This window comes from Rhincodon typus, chromosome 3 (assembly GCF_021869965.1).
Source record: "Rhincodon typus isolate 14 chromosome 3, sRhiTyp1.1, whole genome shotgun sequence".
In the NCBI taxonomy this organism is placed as follows: domain Eukaryota; kingdom Metazoa; phylum Chordata; class Chondrichthyes; order Orectolobiformes; family Rhincodontidae; genus Rhincodon; species Rhincodon typus.
In genome coordinates this window covers 105610076-105628235 of record NC_063334.1, presented here as the reverse complement: position 1 = coordinate 105628235, position 18160 = coordinate 105610076, and the positions used below count along the sequence as shown (strand labels likewise).

Sequence of the window (18160 nt, the reverse complement as noted above, 5' to 3'; positions counted from 1 at the left end):
AAAGTGTGCAGAGGACTGTGAAACTTTGCAGAGGAACATAGATACATTGAGTGAGTGGGCAAAGGTCTGGCAGATGGAATACAATGTAAATAAATGTGAAGTCATACATTTTGGTCGGAGTAATAGTAAAAAGGATTATTAGTTGAATGGTAAAAAGTTGCAGCATGCTGCTATGCAGAGGGACCTGGGTGTCCTTGTGCATCAATCACAGAATGTTTGCAGGTACAACAAGTAATTACGAAGGCAAATGGAATTTTGTCCTTCATTGCTAAAGGGATTGAGATTAAAAGCAGAGAGGTTATGTTGCAGCTGTACAAGGTGCTGGTGAGGCCACACCTGGAGTATTGTGTGCAGTTTTGGTCTCCTTACTTGAGAAAGGATGTACTGGCACTGGATGGGGTGCAAAGGAGGTTCACCAGGTTGATTCCGGAGTTGAGGGGGTTGGCTTATGAGGAGAGACTGAGTTGATTGGGATTATATTCATTGGAATTCAGAAGATTGAGGGGGGATCTTATAGAAACATATAAAATTATGAAGGGAATAGATAAGATAGAAGTAGAGAGGATGTTTCCACTGGCAGGTGAAGCTAGGACAAGAGGGCATAGCCTCAAGATTAGAGGGAGCAGATTTAGGACTGAATAGAGAAGGAACTTCTTCACCCAGAGGGTTGTTAATCTATGGAATTCCTTGCCCAGTGGAGTAGTTGACGCTACTTCAGTAAACGTTTTTAAAGATAAGGTAGATTTTTTTTGAACAATGAAGGAATTAAGGGATACGGTGAGAACGCGGGTAAGTGGATCTGAGTCCACGAAAAGATCAGCCATGATCTTAATGAATGGCGGAGCAGGCTCGAAGGGCCGGATGGCCTACTCCTGCTCCTAGCTCTTATGTTCTTATGTTCTCTGGATTAAACTCCATTTACTGCTTTTCCGCCCACCTGACATTGATATCTCCCCACAGTCTACAGCTTTCTCTGTATTATTATGAATCACACAACCATTCTTTTTCATATTCCCCAATATTCAAGTCCAAAATCACTGATATAAACAACAAAAGGCAAGACAGCTACACTGCAAAAACCTATTGGAACCATCCTCCAAATCACAAAAAACATCCCACAACAATAACCCAATTTCTGAAGAAGGGTCCCAACCCGAAACGTCAACTTTCCTGCTCCTCTGATGCTGGCTGGCCTGCTGTGATCCTCCAGCTCCACACTGTGTTATCGCTGACTCCAGCATCTGCAGTTCTTGCTATCCCACAACAATAATCTTTTGCTTTCTGCCTCTGTGTCAACATTGGATTCAACTTTCCATTTTGCCTTAAATCCCATGACCATTTACTTTTGTGACCAGCCTGCCACGTGGGCCCTTGTCACATGCCTTGCTAAAATTCATACAGATGACAAATATAATACTCTGGCTGACCTCTTCATCTCAGGGTGATAAATGGCAAGTAACATTTGAGAGAGACAAGTGCCAGGCAATAACCATCACCTACAAGAAAGAATCTACCATTGTCTCTTGACATTCAATGGGATCACCATTGCTGATTTCTTCCACTATCAATATCCTGGAGGTCATCATTGACCAGAAACTGAACCGGACAAACTGTTAAGACCATAAGACAAACGAGAAGAAATTAGGCCTTTCGGCCCATCAAGTCTGCTCCGCCATTCAATCATGGCTGATAAGTTCCTCAACCCCATTCTCCCACTTTCTCCCCATAACCCTGGATCCCCTTGATAACCAAGAAGCTATCTATCTCAGTCTTCAATATACTCAATGATCTGGCCTCCATAGCCTTCTGTGGCAGTGAATTCCATAGATTCACCACTCTCTGGCTGAAGAAGTTTCTCCTTATCTCCGTTCTAATAGGTCTTCCGTTTACTCTAAGGCTATGGAGTGTAACTCATCCCCTTATCTATCATCTACAAGGTAGAAGTGACCTGTAGCACCTAAAACTACAAAGGACAGTGGATGCATGGGAAAACCACATCTACACGTCATACATAATCCTGACTTAGAACTATATCACTGCTGTTCTTCACTGTCACTGCATCAAAATCCTGGAACTCCTTCCTGACATCAATAATAGGTGTCCCCACATCCCAAGCAAGGGCTGCAGTAGTTCAAGAAAATAGTTCATCACCTTCTTCAGGGCAATTGGGATGGGCAACGAATACTAGCCTAGCTAGTGATGCCCACATTCCCTTCAATGAATTTTAAAACTTTCAATCATTTTGTCAGACATGACTTTCCTTTAACAAATCTGTGTTATCAGTGATTAATCAGTGTTTTTTCTAAATGAGTGTTTATCTTGCCTTTCTGAACTTTTTCCAATAATCTGCCACTAAAGTTAGGCTAACTAGCCTCTAATTACTTGAGTGATCCCCTTCTTCTCTCACACAATGGTACTACATTAACCATCCTCCATTCTTGGAACCATGCCTATTGCCAACGAAGACTGAAAAATGATGGTCAGTACCTCCACTAGGTAGATTTTTCAAAAATGTTAAACGCCCCCCTCAACACTTTTAAAAATATTTCACATTTGTCTTCCCTGATTGCAATTTTATCATTTTTCCATTTTGTGAAAGTGGTTTCAAAGTATTCATTCCAAACCACTGGATGGATAAAGTGCAACATAAATTTTTGGATACTATACACCTCGGGGAACCAAAACAAAATCCAGGACTGAAGAAGTAGAACTTCTCCTCTGTTTTCTATGAACTGACTTTGGTACCCAGTGTCAGCACAAAGGCCCCCTTGATTGGCACCCCAAACACCACCTTCAACAATATACTCCCCTCACCACCAATCCATACTGGCAGCAATGTGTACCACCTACATGCAGGGCAAAGTTAAGTCTGTATTAATTAACATGCCTGCAATCCTTAATGAGAGCACCCCAAGTTTAATTATAATTGTATAACATTTTCATATACTATTGGCATTGGAGGAGACAACGATGAACATCAGGAACATCTGCAAATATGTTTACCAGTTATATATGAACATTCATTTTGTTTAGCGTTGAATACCCATGAATTTTCCAGTGTACATTGGTTGGTCATTTTAAAAGTGGTGCAGGATAATCAGAGAATTTTAAAAACTTAATGAAATTTTCCCAAGATTTCTAGTCGATGCTGCATGGTGAACCATTCAACTGTGGAATGCTATCAAGGCTTCTCTTGCCCCAAGACAATGGTGCAAGAACATTAAGATGGAACAAATGGTTGTGACTCTAAAGTTTCTGCTCAAATTGATTTAGATTTCTCACATTCCAAACCACCCACCCAGTGAGGCTGTGCATGCATTCTGTGAGCGCCCTGTAGTTAAATTTGTCAAGCTGAGAGCAAATGCTCGGCAAAAACAATGATGCACATTAAGGTATAAATTAGTACTGCTACTACGTGGCTGCAATCTGTCAGATGGGCTTCTATATTTTCATCTCTCCCTCACACACAGAATCTTTATTGAAAAAGAGATTAGTCACTCCGCCCTACAAAAAATTCAGAGCTCACATCTTTTTTTGTGCAGAGACTTTGATTCAAAATGGTCTATGTTACAATCCTTCCTTGCAGCTTATTGGTGGAATTTTAGTGTAGCATTTTGCTTACGTGGCATACAGCAACAAATGACACTTTTACAATATTACAAAATTAACTAGCACAAGGCCCCTAAGATCGACTATATTACCTGTACTAACCATTAAACCAAGACCCTGAACTCTGATCTAGAACAGATTTGACCAATACCTGCCACCAACCTCGTGGCTGCAGTAGGGCAAAAATCACTTCAGTCAAGATAAGAAAGGCATAAAACACTGGAAACATATAACCAGGCCAGCCATCACACACAAATACAAATCAGCAGTGGGTATCAGATGTCGTTCATGGAGAGATCAGTGAAAGAAAACCCCTTTGACCACAAATCCAGCATGAAGTGATCAGCAAGGTGCATCCTCGAGACCCTGTGGACAAAGGAGAGGGTGGATCCTGTCGGGATGTTCCTTGAGCAGACTGTCAAAGTGATTTGGCAGAATGCCTCATCACCAGAACTCTCCAACAAGCGCCAAGACATTGATTGGCTGGTGGTGAAATGGGCACTACGCGAAGGATCTGATGTGTACGCCCGCTCACTCTGTGCCACTGCACACTCCCCTCAAAGTGGCTGTGGGGCGGTAGAGACTGTCACACATCTCCTTCTTGAATGTTGTCTTTGCAAGGAGGTCTGGAGAGATATACAGTGGATTTTATTGAGGTTCATAACTCCATGACACTTGACTCTGTGCTCTACGGTCTGTTCCCCGGGACAAAGACCAAGACAAACATCGATTGCGCCTAGAGGACCACCAACTCGGTCAATGCGCTCTTTGGCCTGCCCGAAACTTGTTGGTCTCCCAGTGTAAAGCGTTGACTTTGACTGAGCATTGGAGACAGGCACATTCCAAGGTCCAGGACTACATTCTGTGGGACACACTAAAAGCTCGGGGCAACCACCAATCAGACGCAGTGGGGAGAGCCCATCATCTAAGATCTTTCGGCCAAACTACAATGGAGGTGCATTCAGTTATCAGACCCTCATAGTGCCTCAAATACATGTAAATAGTACCTTACATATGTGAGAAATGCCTTGGGTTTGTTGCAACTGTACCGAAAGTCAGACTCCAGTGTTTGTTTGTTCCCCACAGGCAAAGAATGTACAAAACCAAACTGCTTCAGCGACTGTATATGTATATAAAGATTTTTAAGAATAAAGTATATTTTTGAAATAAAAAAATACAATATCAGGAGTAGGAGTAGGTCATTCAGTTCATTGAGTTTGCTTCGCTACTCAATTGGCTGATCTGATTATGGCCTAAACTCCACATTCCTATCTTCTGTAAAAATGTATAGATGCTTTGTCAGAACTGAAAGTATAACAGGAGAGAAACGCAAAGTACAGCGGGAGGAACACACATGCCTACAGACATAGAAAACCTACTCAGACAGAAAACGGGATGGTTAAACTTCAGAAGTGAAACCACAGCCAATTGGAGACACGAGGGAAGTTAAAGGAATGCATAAAACAGAGACTTTGTGAACAGATGGGTCAATACGTGGAAGAAGAGTCAGCAAATTGAAAAAAAAAGGAATAAAAATGAAAAAGCAATGCAGGATCCAGCAGCTCAGGAATAAGGTAAAAAAAAAGCATATCAACCCTAAGGAAGTACAGTAGATAGCTTGCCAGTAAGGGGAGTAGGCAGTGCTTGGACACAGATTTAATATGACATCCAAGTGATAAAGGACTTCAGTCTGCTATCAATACTAGATTCGTCTTGTGTTAATAAATCAATCCCTTGACGTCACTCTTCTCTGCAATTTTTTGACACAAAACCATTAAGAAAAATTTTTTCGCTTGATTTGGTTGATAAATCAACCAATTGGGATTCTTCACATCTCTTTCTACTCCCCACCCTGTGCCCCTACACAGTCAAAAATAACCATTTCCCTTTCAGTATGGCAATTAGATTCAATAATTCTGTTGTGGCTACAATTAGTAACACAAAGTAATGTGGCGTCTCCGAAGTAGCTTTCGAGTAAACAATGGAACTGTTTGTCAGTGACAGCATAGGACCAAGATTCCACATTGAGACATCACTCTCTGGATTAGCTATTAACACAGTGACATGTACATTGATCACTCAAAGGCAGTGGGGGGAGGTGAAGAGGGTGAAAGGTGACATATCCCTGAAGAGATGAACACTGGACAAATCCCAACTCCAATACTAGGTACAAAAAATTACTGCAACTCTGAACATTTAACTTTCCTGTGGAGTTTGTGGTGCATTTGGCCAAAAGGTACACATTCACGTCCTACCTGCCACAGAGGTATGTCATAACATCTCTGATCAGGTTATTTTATTTTTTTTTAACTTCCCTGTAAAAGTTCATGCTCAGGTACAGCAAGGCTTCAACAGCATTCAGTTTTGGATTGATGAACGACAAGTAATATTTATGTCCCACAAGTTCCAAGCAATTATCATAACCAGCAAGTGTACATCTAAAGACTTCAGTTTGATATTCAACAGCATTGAATGGTCAAAGGCCACCCAGCATCACATCCTGAAGGTCACCACTGACTAGAAACTTAACTGGACCAACCACATAAATACTGAGGCTACAACTGGTCAGAGAATTGGAATTCTACAGCAAGTGATTTAACCTCTGATTCTTTGTCTTTACAGCATCTGTAAAATCACAAGTCAGCAGTGCAATTCAATACTTTCCACTTGCTTAGACGCATGCAGCTCCAATGACCCCAAAAGCTCAACACCATCAATAAAAAAGTAGCTCCTTTGATCTGAACTCGATCTACCACTTTAAATTTTCATAATCTTCAGCATTGATGCACTACAGCTCCATTGTGGACAAGCTAGAAGTTGTACTGCAACAATTGCCAGGCACTGACCATGTCCAGCAAGAAATAATCTAACCAGTGCCTCTTAGCACTCAAAGGCATTATCATCACCGAATCCCCCACTATCAACATCTTGGAGGTTATTATTGACCAGAAACTGAACTGGACTAGCCATATATATCCTATGGCTTCAAAAGCAGGTCAGAGACTAGGAATGGATTGCAGCGATTCAAGAAGACAGCTTACCACCACTTTTTCAAGGGCAACTAGGGATGGGCAATAAATGCTGACCCCACCAGCGACACCCACGTCCCACGAATGAGTTTTTTAAAAACATCATTGAAGTTCCTGTGACATACCTCCAGACCAGTGACCCCTAACACCTTGAAGGACAAGGCCAACAGGTATTCCCAATGTACAAGTTCCCCTTCAAGTCACACCCAGTCCTGACTTGGAATTATATAACCACCCCTTCATTGTCACTGAATTAAAACTGTGCAAGTCCCATCCTAATCGCACTATGGGTGCACTTACACCAGATGGGACAAAAACTAAGAAGGCAGCTCAACAACACCTTCCCAAGGGTAGTTAGGAATTGGAAAAAAAAATGCTGATTTCCAGGAATAAATTATAGAAAACTGCTGATCAAATTTGCCTCATCTTTCTGTGGTCACCAAACTTTTAACATATTCAAACTTTCCAGAGTGACATTATGCTGAGATTGAATTCTAAAATGAAGTATCTACCCTCTGGGGGACACAGTGCATCAAAATTAAAAGATCGACAATGAAAGAAATTCTTCGAACACATTGTTAAAAATAAAAATTACAATAAATCACTGGAAGGTACTGCTGGAGCTCATGGGTCAAGTCATTTCACCAGAAAACATGTTAAGAAATACATAATTAAAAAACACTAGCCTGTAATACACAGCGTCCTGTAAACGTACTGCCCAAGCAGTTTTCAGTAGTTGCAATGGACCTGAAGGCTGGATGGAACTTTTAAAAATTGACCACTGTGTACTCAGCCACTGCTTTTTCTATGCAGCCAGATCACAAGATTATTTCAGAGTCAACAAAGTCATTTTCAAAGGTCATATTTGCAGGCTAGCTTTTCCACATTAATATTAGGAGTTGGCACTAGCAAAACTGGTGTGCAATTCACTTTATCCAATAGTTTTTCAAGACCTTACACCAGATAGCAGCAAAACTTGCTTTTAGATCCCTGAAAAATATTCTGCACTTCTGGCAAATATTAGCAGACCTGCAAGCGATGAAAACATTCCAGGGTATCAAGGCAGCACAGAAATCTAAACAGCTTCAAATGTCAGAAACAAGGAAACCAGAACAGTAAAAGCAATGGCAAATATAGGAAAGAGTAACAAGTGTTCAAACATATAAAGAATGCCTCAGAACTGAATAACCATTTGCCTTTACAATTCTTCACTCTCAGGGATTGTGAGCACGCAGTGCAGAAATACCCTTTGGACTTGCTGCTCAAATGTTCAGTGCTAAGATCTCAGACAGAATTAGGCACTTTGTGCCCTGCACTACAGCTTACCAGGACAAAGGTGAAAGCCTACAAATTACAGGCCTTAGTTAGAATGTGCAGACAAGATACCAGTAAGAAAACACAGACTTGCATCTCAACTCCATTTTTTAAGAAGACTGGCAAGTAGAATGCACTAAACTCTCCCAATATCATTGCATTCTGAAAAAAATTAAGTCTTGCCACATTAAGATTGAGCAGGAAGCTTAAGGAATACACAAATGTGCAGGCACTTCCTCCAACTCTACAGAAACAGTCAGTCAATCTACACACATATGATTTAGTGCTGGCAACACAATGACGCTCCATCAAAGTAATAGCAAAGTGAAACTGTTTATAAACATTAATGAATTTAAGCGGCTCTTTACAAATTAACAATGTAATAAAGTGAACTTTAACGAAGCATTACTGAAGTCAAGTCAACACGAGATGAAAATACATTTTATTGACTTTTCTGCTCTTTGTCAGAAATTCTGACTTTCCCTGATAAATTGTCTTTTTAAAAAAACCGTTATGGGATATGGGCTGGTTGGGCCAGTTGGCCATCCCCAGTTGCCTTCGAGAAGATGGTTGAGTTGTCTGTTTGAATTGTTGTTGTCCTGTCTGGAGCAAGTACGAACACAGAACTATTAAGATAAGACGCTCTGGGGGAACCGACGGCCTAGTGGTTTTATCGCCGGAGTGTTAATCCAGGGACTCAGATTTGAATTCCACCTAACAAATGGTGCCATTCATACCTGGTCTGGCCTACATGTGACTCCAGACTCTCAGCAATGTGATCAACTCTTAACCACCATCTGGGTAACTTTTAGGGACGGGCAATGAATGCTGGCTTGGACAGTGACACCCTCATCCTGTGAATGAAAATAATATTGATCCAGCGATGATGAAGGAACAGTGATAGTGAGATAGCATGTGGCTTGGAGTGGAACTTGTGCGCACAGTATGATACGACAGAACTAAATGATTCCACAACCAACGGATCAAATCGAAACTCTGCAGTCCTGCCACATCCATTCGTGTATAGTGGTGAACAATTAAGCAACTCATTGGAGAAGGTGCCTAAGCCAATATCTCTATCTACTATGATGGTGTGAGACCAATTCATCTGCGCAAAAGGCTGAAGCATTTGCAACGATCAGCCCAAGTTCCTGAATGGAAAATCCATTTCTGCCATCTTTGGGAGGTCTCCAGTATCACAGATGCCAGTTTTCAGCCAAATCAATTAACTCTTCGTAACACAATAAAACGGTTGGAGGCACGACTTCAAAAGCATCCGGCCTGACAAAATTACAGCAACAGTACTGAAGACGTGTGCTCCAGTACTTACCTTGCACCGAGCCAAGCTGTTCCAGAGCATCGACAACACTGACACCTACTCAACAATGTGGAACCTTGCCCATGTATGACTTGTACACAAAAAGCAGGACAAATTCATCTCAGCCAAGTCACATTACCAACAACTGAGAGCATGCCAATGTGATAGAAGGTGCCATCACCGGTGCTATCAAGCAGCACTTGCTTATTAATGACCTGCTCACTACACTCAGTTTAGGTTCCTCCAGGGCCACTCAGCTCCTGACCTTCTTTATAACTTTGGTTCAAATATGGACAAAAGAGATGAATTCCAAAGATGAGGTGAGAGTGACTGCCCTTGATATCAAGACCTCATTTTACTGAGTGCAATGTCATGGAGCCCCAGCTAAACTGGGTCAATGGGAATCAGGAGAGAAAACTCTTCACTGTCTGGAATCAGACCTGGAACAAAGGTACATATGATTGTTGATGTTGGAAATCAGTTATCTGAGCTCCAGGATACTGGAGCAGTGTTTTAGGATCTTGTCCAAATTAGGCAATCTTCAGCTTCTCCATCAATAACCTTCTCTCCATCACAGGTGGTGACATGTTCTGCATCTTTCATGGCTCCTCAGATACTCAAACATGTCCATGGTCCAAGTGCAGCAAGATTTGCACAATATCTAACCATTCATTGTCCCTTAACTTTCAATAAATTAGCAATGGTGAATCCCCTGCTATCAATATCCTGGGAGGTTACTATTTGCTACAAACAGAACAGGCTACCCATTTTGGTTTTTAAATTGTTGGGCATGGCTGGCTGGGCCAACATTCTCTGGAGGCACTATGTTCCTTGCCATCCTGTTCAATTACACCTGAGCTCCCAACATGATAAACAATATATGCCTGAAATCCAATGTCCTGCTACCCTGTAGTAGCATGATAAAAAGTTATTTTAACATTCTCTTATATACTAACTACCTTTGTTTAACAGTCAACTCATGATAAAGTGTCATGAAAAAGAAACTAGTTTGTTGGCAGTCCAAAATCCTACCTTCCAGACCCAAGGAAGAGTCTTAGACATGCAACGTTGATCAGATTGACTTTGTTTTGTCATAAAGGCTGCCTGACCAAAATATTTCTGGATTTTAATTGTTTTTGTTTTCAAGTTTCTGCATTCACAATATTTTCTTTGCACTGATTTGTTTTTTTCCATTTATTCATGGGATGTGGGCATCACTAGCTGTGCCAGCATTTATTGCCCATTACTAACTGTCCTTGAGAAAGTGGTGGTGAGCTACATTTTTGAACCACAGCAGTTTTTAAGTTATAGGTACACCAACAGTGCTGTTAGGAAGTGAGCTCCTGGATTTTGACCTAGCAACAATGAAGAAATATAAGTGAGTACATCCATTCTAAGTGAGAATAGTGGGTGGTTGGAAGAAACTTGCTGGTGTTCCCACGCATCTGCTGCTCTTGTTCTTCTAGGTCGTAGAACTTTGGAAGGTGCTATTGGAGGAGTTTTGATGAATTACTGCAGTGCATGTTGTAGCTCTTTCATATCATTGCCACTGTGCACCAGTGAGGAGATAGCACATGTTGAAGGCGGTGGATGTGGTGCCAATCAAGTGCGTTACTTTGTCCTGGATAATGCTGAGTTCCTTGAGTGTTTTGCAGCTGCACTCATCCAGCTAAGTGGGCAATTTTCCATCACACTCCTGATCCATGCCTTGTAGATGATGAACAGGCTTTGGTGTGACAGGAGTTTCTCACCAGTTATTCATTTACTGACTGCAGAATTCCCACACTCTGACCCATTCTTGTGGTCACAATATTGACATGTCTAGTCCAGTTCAGCTTCTGGTCAACAGCAATGCCAACGATGTTGATGGCGGGAGATTCAGCAATGGTAATGCTATTGAATGTAAAGGGTAATTATTAGTGTTTCTCTTGTGGTCATTGCCTGTGACTTGTGTAGCATGAACATTGCTTGCCATTTATCAACCCAAGCCTGAATATTGCCCAGATCTTGTTGCATGTTGACACAGACTGTTTCAATAACTGAGGAGACCCAAGTGATACTGAACGTAGTACTAACATCAGTAAAAAGACCCATTCCTGACCTTAGGAAGATCATTGATGAAGCAGCTGAAGACCATCAGCCTAGGACACCATGATGAAGAACTCTTGCAAAGATGATACGCTGGAGCTAAGATGATTTGCCTTCGAACAACCACAACCATCTTCCATACTTGACTCTATTTTTGCTAGGGCTGCTTAATGCCAAGGGCAGTCACTCTCACCTCTCTTGTACTGTTTGAACCAAAGCTGTTAACAAAGTCAGGAGCTGATCAGCTCTGGTGAAACACAAAATGAACATCAGTGAGCTATTTATTCCTTTGCAAATGCTGCTTGACATCAGTGTTGATGACAGTATCCGTCACTTTTCTGCTGACTAAATATAGACTTAATGGATGGTAATTAGGTAGTTTGGAATTATCCCATGTTTTGTAGAAAATTTTACACAGTCAGGTAGATACCAGTGTTGTAGCTGTCCTGGAGCAACTGTTTAGAGGCGTGGCAAGTTAAGAAGCAGACGTCTTCAGCACTATTGCCCTAGAACTTTTTTTGCGGTCCACAGCCTTCACAGTAAGTATCCCATGTCTCCAACCATTTCTTGATAACAGATGCAGCAAATCAAATTGGCTGAAGATTGGCATCTGTAATGCTGGGACCTGGGGAGAAGGCCAAAAGGGATCATCAACTCAGCACTTCCGACTGAAGATTGTTGCTAATGGAAGTGGATAAGATAGTCAAGAAAAATTGGCAAGTCATGTTGCAGCTGTATAGAAATTTAATTAGGCCATGTTTGGAAAATTGTGTATAGTTCTGGTTGCCACTCTACCAGAAGGAATATGGAGGCTTTGGAGGAGATACAGAAACAGTTTACTAGGATGAAGGGTATTAGCTAGGAGGAAAGATTAGACAAACTTGAACTGTTTTCACTTCAATGTCGAAGGATGAGGGGTGACCTGATAGAAGTTCACAAAATTATGACAGGCATGGATAGAATGGATAGCCAGAATCTTTTTCTCAAGGTAGAAATGTCAATTAATAGGGAACACAGGTTTAAGGCAAAAGGGGGTAAGTTTAAAGGAGATGTGAGAGGCAGATTTTTTTGTTTTTATACAGAGGGTGGCAAATGCCTGGAATATGCGACCAAAGGTGGTGGTGAAGGCAGATACAATAAGAACATTTAACACGCATCTTATCAGATATATGAATAGACAGGGAACAGAGTGATACAGACTGCATTGACGCAAAAGGTGTTTAGTTTAGAAAGGCATTATGTGTCAGTGCCGTCTTGGTGAGCTGAAGAGTTTCTTCCCGCGCTGTACTGTTCTTTGCTACGGTCTTGTCTTTTTCACTGATTCGCTGGGTTCCCCCAACATCCAACACAAGGAATTTTTTTTGGATCCTCCACCTTCAGCCATCACAATTAACGACTGGATGTAGCATGACTGCAGAGCTGAGATTGGCTGCGGGATCACATAGCCTCATCAATTACACGATGCTTCCACTGTTTGGCATACAAATAGTCCAGTGTTGTAGCTTCATTAGGTTGACACCTCATTTTTAAGGTATGCTTTTCTTGGCATGCCCTTCTTCAATCTTCATTGAGTTTGCACTGGCTTCAGCTTGGCAATAATAATACAGTTGGGGATGTGCTGGGCCACGAAATTACAGAATGTGGTTGAACACTATAATGCTGCTGCTGAAGATCTTAAGTGCCATACGGATGCCCTGTTTGAGTTGCTAGATCTGTTTCAAAGCCTAACCCACTTTGCAGATGATACTGCCACATAACATGGTATTATTATATACTCTAATACATCACAGGCAAGGTTGGGTATTTTGGGCACGGAAAATATCAACACTGAATGCACTACAACTGACTTGTATATATTGCTATTGCTTTCTGATTCTCCTTTATATTCATGTCAATTCTTGAAAAAAATAACAATTCTTTCAATGTAATAATTTAATATAATACAGTCTGTCAATCTCAGTTGACAAAAGAAATGATGAAAATGCATAACAGGGTCACTCTACAAAAAGTACAAACAGGATTGATGAATTACTGTCACATATAATGGTATAAACCTCATTTTCTCTTCACAAGCACTGGTGGTTAATATTACTTCACAGTGTTACAATTTATAGACCTTCTTTGTTTCACTGTTTCACTTAAAAAACTTGGATCGAAGGAATCTGGTTTTTTGACTGTGAAATTAACAAATATCAAATCTCATTTCAAGCATAAAAACATTTGAACTGTCAGAGTAGTTAGCACATTGCACATTTCACATTTGATCAGAATATCTAATCAATGGCACAATCTTCTATCCAAGGTAACATGAAGAAAAAACAATGTTATCAGTTGTAGTCTGCTCCCGAATCAGTCTGGCTTCACATCCAAGTACATTTGGGGAATTTGTACTGCAATGTGTGTTGATCCACTCAACGGTTTTACTTGACGTTAATTATCAGACAGATAAAAATCACAAGAAAATCTAACCTAGTAGACATGCCTTACTACAAGTTCTACACAACTTGTATTTAATGTTATGAAACTAAAGGCACTTCACAGGGGCACTGTAAAACAAATAGGACACTGAACCACTTAGGATGACATTACATCAAACAACCAGAACCTTGGTCAATAAGCTGAACTTTAAAACATGGTCTTAAAAAGTGAAAAGTAAGTTGTGAGAGGCAAGAGGTTTAGACAGGGAATTCCAAAGCTTAGAGCATAGGCAGCTGAAGGCTCATCCACCACTGATGTTATAATTGAAATTGTGAATACTCAAGAGGCCATAAGCAAGAGTACAGATATCTCAGATGGTTGAGGGATTGGAGGAAATGACAGAAAATGGAGTGAGGCAAAAGAGGGTTTTGAAAATGAGGATGCAATTATTTTTTTCCAAAACATGCATTGCTTAAGTAGGAATCAGTGCATGTCAGAGTGTCTAGGTATGATGGATGAACAGGACTTGGTGCAGGTTGGGATGCTGATAGCAAAATTTTGGATGGCCTTAAAATGTGGGGTGGGTAAATTTTGCAGCCAGTTGGAAACACATTGGAATAATGAAGTACAGATGTAACGAACAATGTTTTCAGCAGCAGGAAAGGCAAGGTGATATCAGCTTATGGTACAGAAGTACATATGGTGTAGATACATAGTTGGAAGTTCATCCCAGGATCAAACATGACACCAAGATTGCATTATAAATAAACATTTACCCATCATACAACCATGTTGAGTGGATAACAAAACTACACCAGAAACTTACTTCCTCCCCTCTTATGGAGGCAGCCAAATAGTAGAAGAAATACTATTCCAGTTCATCCCAGGAAATCAGTCAAGGTCAACCATGAGCCAGACAAGAACCTCAGTTTAATCAAGATCTTGCAATCAAGAAGCTAATGGGCCTCTTCTTGTAACAGTGTTATTCCTGAGGACTATGTAACAATCGCAGCTGAAAGTGTTACAGAGCAAGTCAGATCCTAGGCTGTGGCATGGCTTGGTAGATCAGAAGTTGTAACTTTGGCTACCATGGTACTCAGTCACTGATTCACAGATTAACAAATTTATTTTGTTAAATCACTAAGTGACTGCGTAATTAGAAATATTAGAAATAAAGATTCAACCCTCTTACCCTCAATGGATCACTTTACAGGTACTTAAAGCTCAGCAAAGTATCACAATGTCTCCATTTTAAAGTTGTTTGTTCAGTTGTTGCAGCTTTCTTCTTACTGACTTCTAACACTTTCAGAGAAAATACACGGGTTTTCAATAACTGTTTTATTTAAGCCACTCAGGGCATTTTCTTCAGCTACAAGACTATATAAGAAACAGGAACTGGAGTATCTGTTTGGCCCCTCGAGCCTGCTGCACCACTGAAATAGCTGCACAGAGGCCGGTATCCCATCACCAAGTCACCCTTTATTTACTCGTGCACAGTACACTGTCTGTGGTCAGTCAGCTCAGAGTCAGTCCTCTGGACTGTGGAGATTCTAAATACCCTGTTAATATTGCTCATCCAGTGCCTGTTGATTGGTCAGAGTTCACAACTGCAATCAAGGACTTGGTAGTCATCAGGGTCCACCCCTGGTTCCAATCACTACACCCCTCCCTTCCCCTCCTAAGTCTGGAGATGTAGTCCTGGTCTTTCTCTTATAGCTTTTCCTGTGACAGATTTGCCCCAGGTCTGGTTCCTCTGACTTGGACTCTGGCACTGGCGGCATTTACCAGACTGTAGCCCATCTCTTGTGTCTGGAGCATGTTGGGAGAGTTTCCTCCTGTTCTTCCAACGGTAATGTTATCGAGGTTACATCCATCTCAGACTCCGAAGTTTCCTCGAAATTGGACGGAGGGATAGAACCTACGGTGTCGGACAGGCTTTCTGGCTGTTCTGAGGGACTATCACGTTTTGCTCTTGCCCCATTTGCGAGGTTACAGTTTTCAGGTGATCCATGTGTTTGTTCAGAACTATCAACTACCTAAACTTTATAAGTCACAGGGCGTGACCTCACATCAACTTCACCTTGTACCCTTACAGGGCCATTTCCATGGTTCCGGCATCAAATTCCATCCCCTGAATTAAACTGTCACTTGCTTAGAGGAGGCATGTGGCTGGCATTGGCATTCCTGCTGCCATTTCACTCTCCCTCCCACAGGTCTGGGAATATCAGGTTTAACCTGGTGCGAAGTCTTTTCCCCATTAGCAACTCTACTAGAGCTATTCCTGTTGTTGTGTGAGGGGTGGTCCTATAATTGAACAGGAACTGGGACAGTTTGGTGTCAAATGATGCTGTAGGCTGCTTCTTCAAGCCTGTCTTCAACATTTGGACCGCTCTTTCCACCAGACCATTGGATGATCGATGGTGCGGAGCTGTCCTTATGTGCCAAATGCCATTCGGCTTTAGGAAATAAAGCTAATAAACAACGTTCCATTGTCTGTGACCAATACTTCGGGGAGTCCGTGTATCGCGAACAATACTCACAGCTTTAGCCTCTCTGCTCCTATGATGCTGCTTGGCCTGCTGTGTTCATCCAGCCCTGCACCTTGTTGTCTCGAATACTCACAGCTTCTCGATTGTCATTCCTCAGTTTGCCGAACAGACTTTCTGCAAGTCCAACCATTTTGAATGGGCGTCCACAATGATCAGGAACATTGAGCTCATGAAAGGACCAGCACAGTTGATGTGTAACTGGGTCCAGGGTTTACCTGGCCATTCTCACGAATGTGGGGCCACCACTGGTGCAATTTTTGTCCTTATTGGCACTCTGACCACCAGACATAGTTTCTTGGTAGCATCTTCATCTTGGAAACCCCTGGATGACCCTGGTGGAGTTCGGCCACTAACTGGTGGCGACCTTTCCTCATGACAATCACTCTTGCTGCCCAAAGTAGTATGCCATCCTCTACGGTGATTTGGTCACACTGGGTCCAGAAAGGTTTCAGTCCTGGTTGCGATGGCCTTTCTGTCTCTCCCACTACCACCAGCTGTTTTAATTTTGCTGGGGTAGGATCTTTTTGTGTCCACAGTCAGATGTTGTCAGCGGTGACCAGAGGGGTGTCCAGGAAGTTTAAAACAAAAACGGACTGTTTCAGGGGAGGCACCACCGATGGAGTATCTGCCAGTGGGAGGTGGCTCAGGGCATCCACATTAGCCACTTGGCTTCCTGGACAATGTTCAAACTTGGACTAGTACGCGCTGAGAATAAGGGCCCAGCACTGGAATTCTACTGGAAGCTATGGGTGGCACCGCCTTGCCTTCCTTCAGTAGCCCTAACAGGGGTTTGTGATCCGTTACTGTGACAAATTCCCATCCATTAAAGTGCAGGTGGAATTCCCTCACACCTAAGATGACCACCAAACCTTCCTTCTCTTGGGTTCAGCATCAGGCAAAGTCCGGGAAGCATAATAGGGCGTTCCTCTCTGTTGAGCCACCGTTGAGCCAACAGTACCCTGATACTGTACAGGGGAGACATCGCATGTCAGTGCCTCCTGTTGACGATAGCTGTTTTTCTCTTCCCTAAAGACTGCTTCTTGGCTACACAACCATTTCCAAGGCTGACACTTTTCTAATAGCAGGTGTAAGGGTGCCAAGATGGAGGCCAGGTTATGTATGAATTTTCCGTAATAATTCACTAACCCAAGGAAATACCTAAGCTCCAGTACAGACATGGGAGCTGGGGCTCCTTTGATCCCCCTCATTTTATCTTCTAACGGGTGGAACTTGGTTTTGTCAACTTTACAACCCAAGTAGGTCACTCGGGGCTCCTGGAACACACATTTTTCCCTTCTAAGGCATATGCCTGCTGGGAAAAACTTGTAAGCATTATGTCCAGGTTCTCCAGGTGCTCTTTTTTGGTCTTCCCAGTTATTAGCACATCATGTAGATAAATGGTAACCTGCGATAGCCCCTTGTAAAATGTTCTCTATGGTCCACTAGAAAAAAGCACAGGCCGATGAAATCCCAAATGGTAGTCTTGTACATTGATATAAACCCTTATGGGTATTAATTGTAGCGTACTGCTGGGACTCCTCATCCACTCACAATTGCAGGTGGGCAGGCTTATGTCCAGCTTCGTAAAGCCCTCTGCCAACTATGCGTACAAGTCCTCAAAGTGAGGGATTGGGTATTCATCCAGCTGGAAGAAGTAGTTTACCATTTGTTTAAAATCGCTACCAAGGCAAACTGAGCCATCAGGCTTCACAACCGGTACTGCCCATTCTGCAAACTGCACTGGTTTGATCATTCCTTCGCTCTCCAGCTTCCTGATTTCCGTCTCTACATTTACCCACAAGCAAATGGCACCAGGCGAGCCTTGCAAAATTGCG

At 42.1% G+C, this 18160-nt stretch overlaps 1 protein-coding gene across 1 annotated transcript in view; it reads right to left on the bottom strand.

The window, feature by feature from the left end:
* Positions 1–7397, bottom strand: part of acsl1a (acyl-CoA synthetase long chain family member 1a) — a 119127-nt gene extending 111730 nt beyond the window's left edge. The window contains exon 1 of the mRNA XM_048620461.1: positions 7325–7397. The gene's annotated coding sequence lies outside the window, so the exon portion shown is untranslated. The remainder of the gene's footprint in view (positions 1–7324) is intronic.
* Between the last annotated feature and the right edge of the window lie 10763 nt (positions 7398–18160).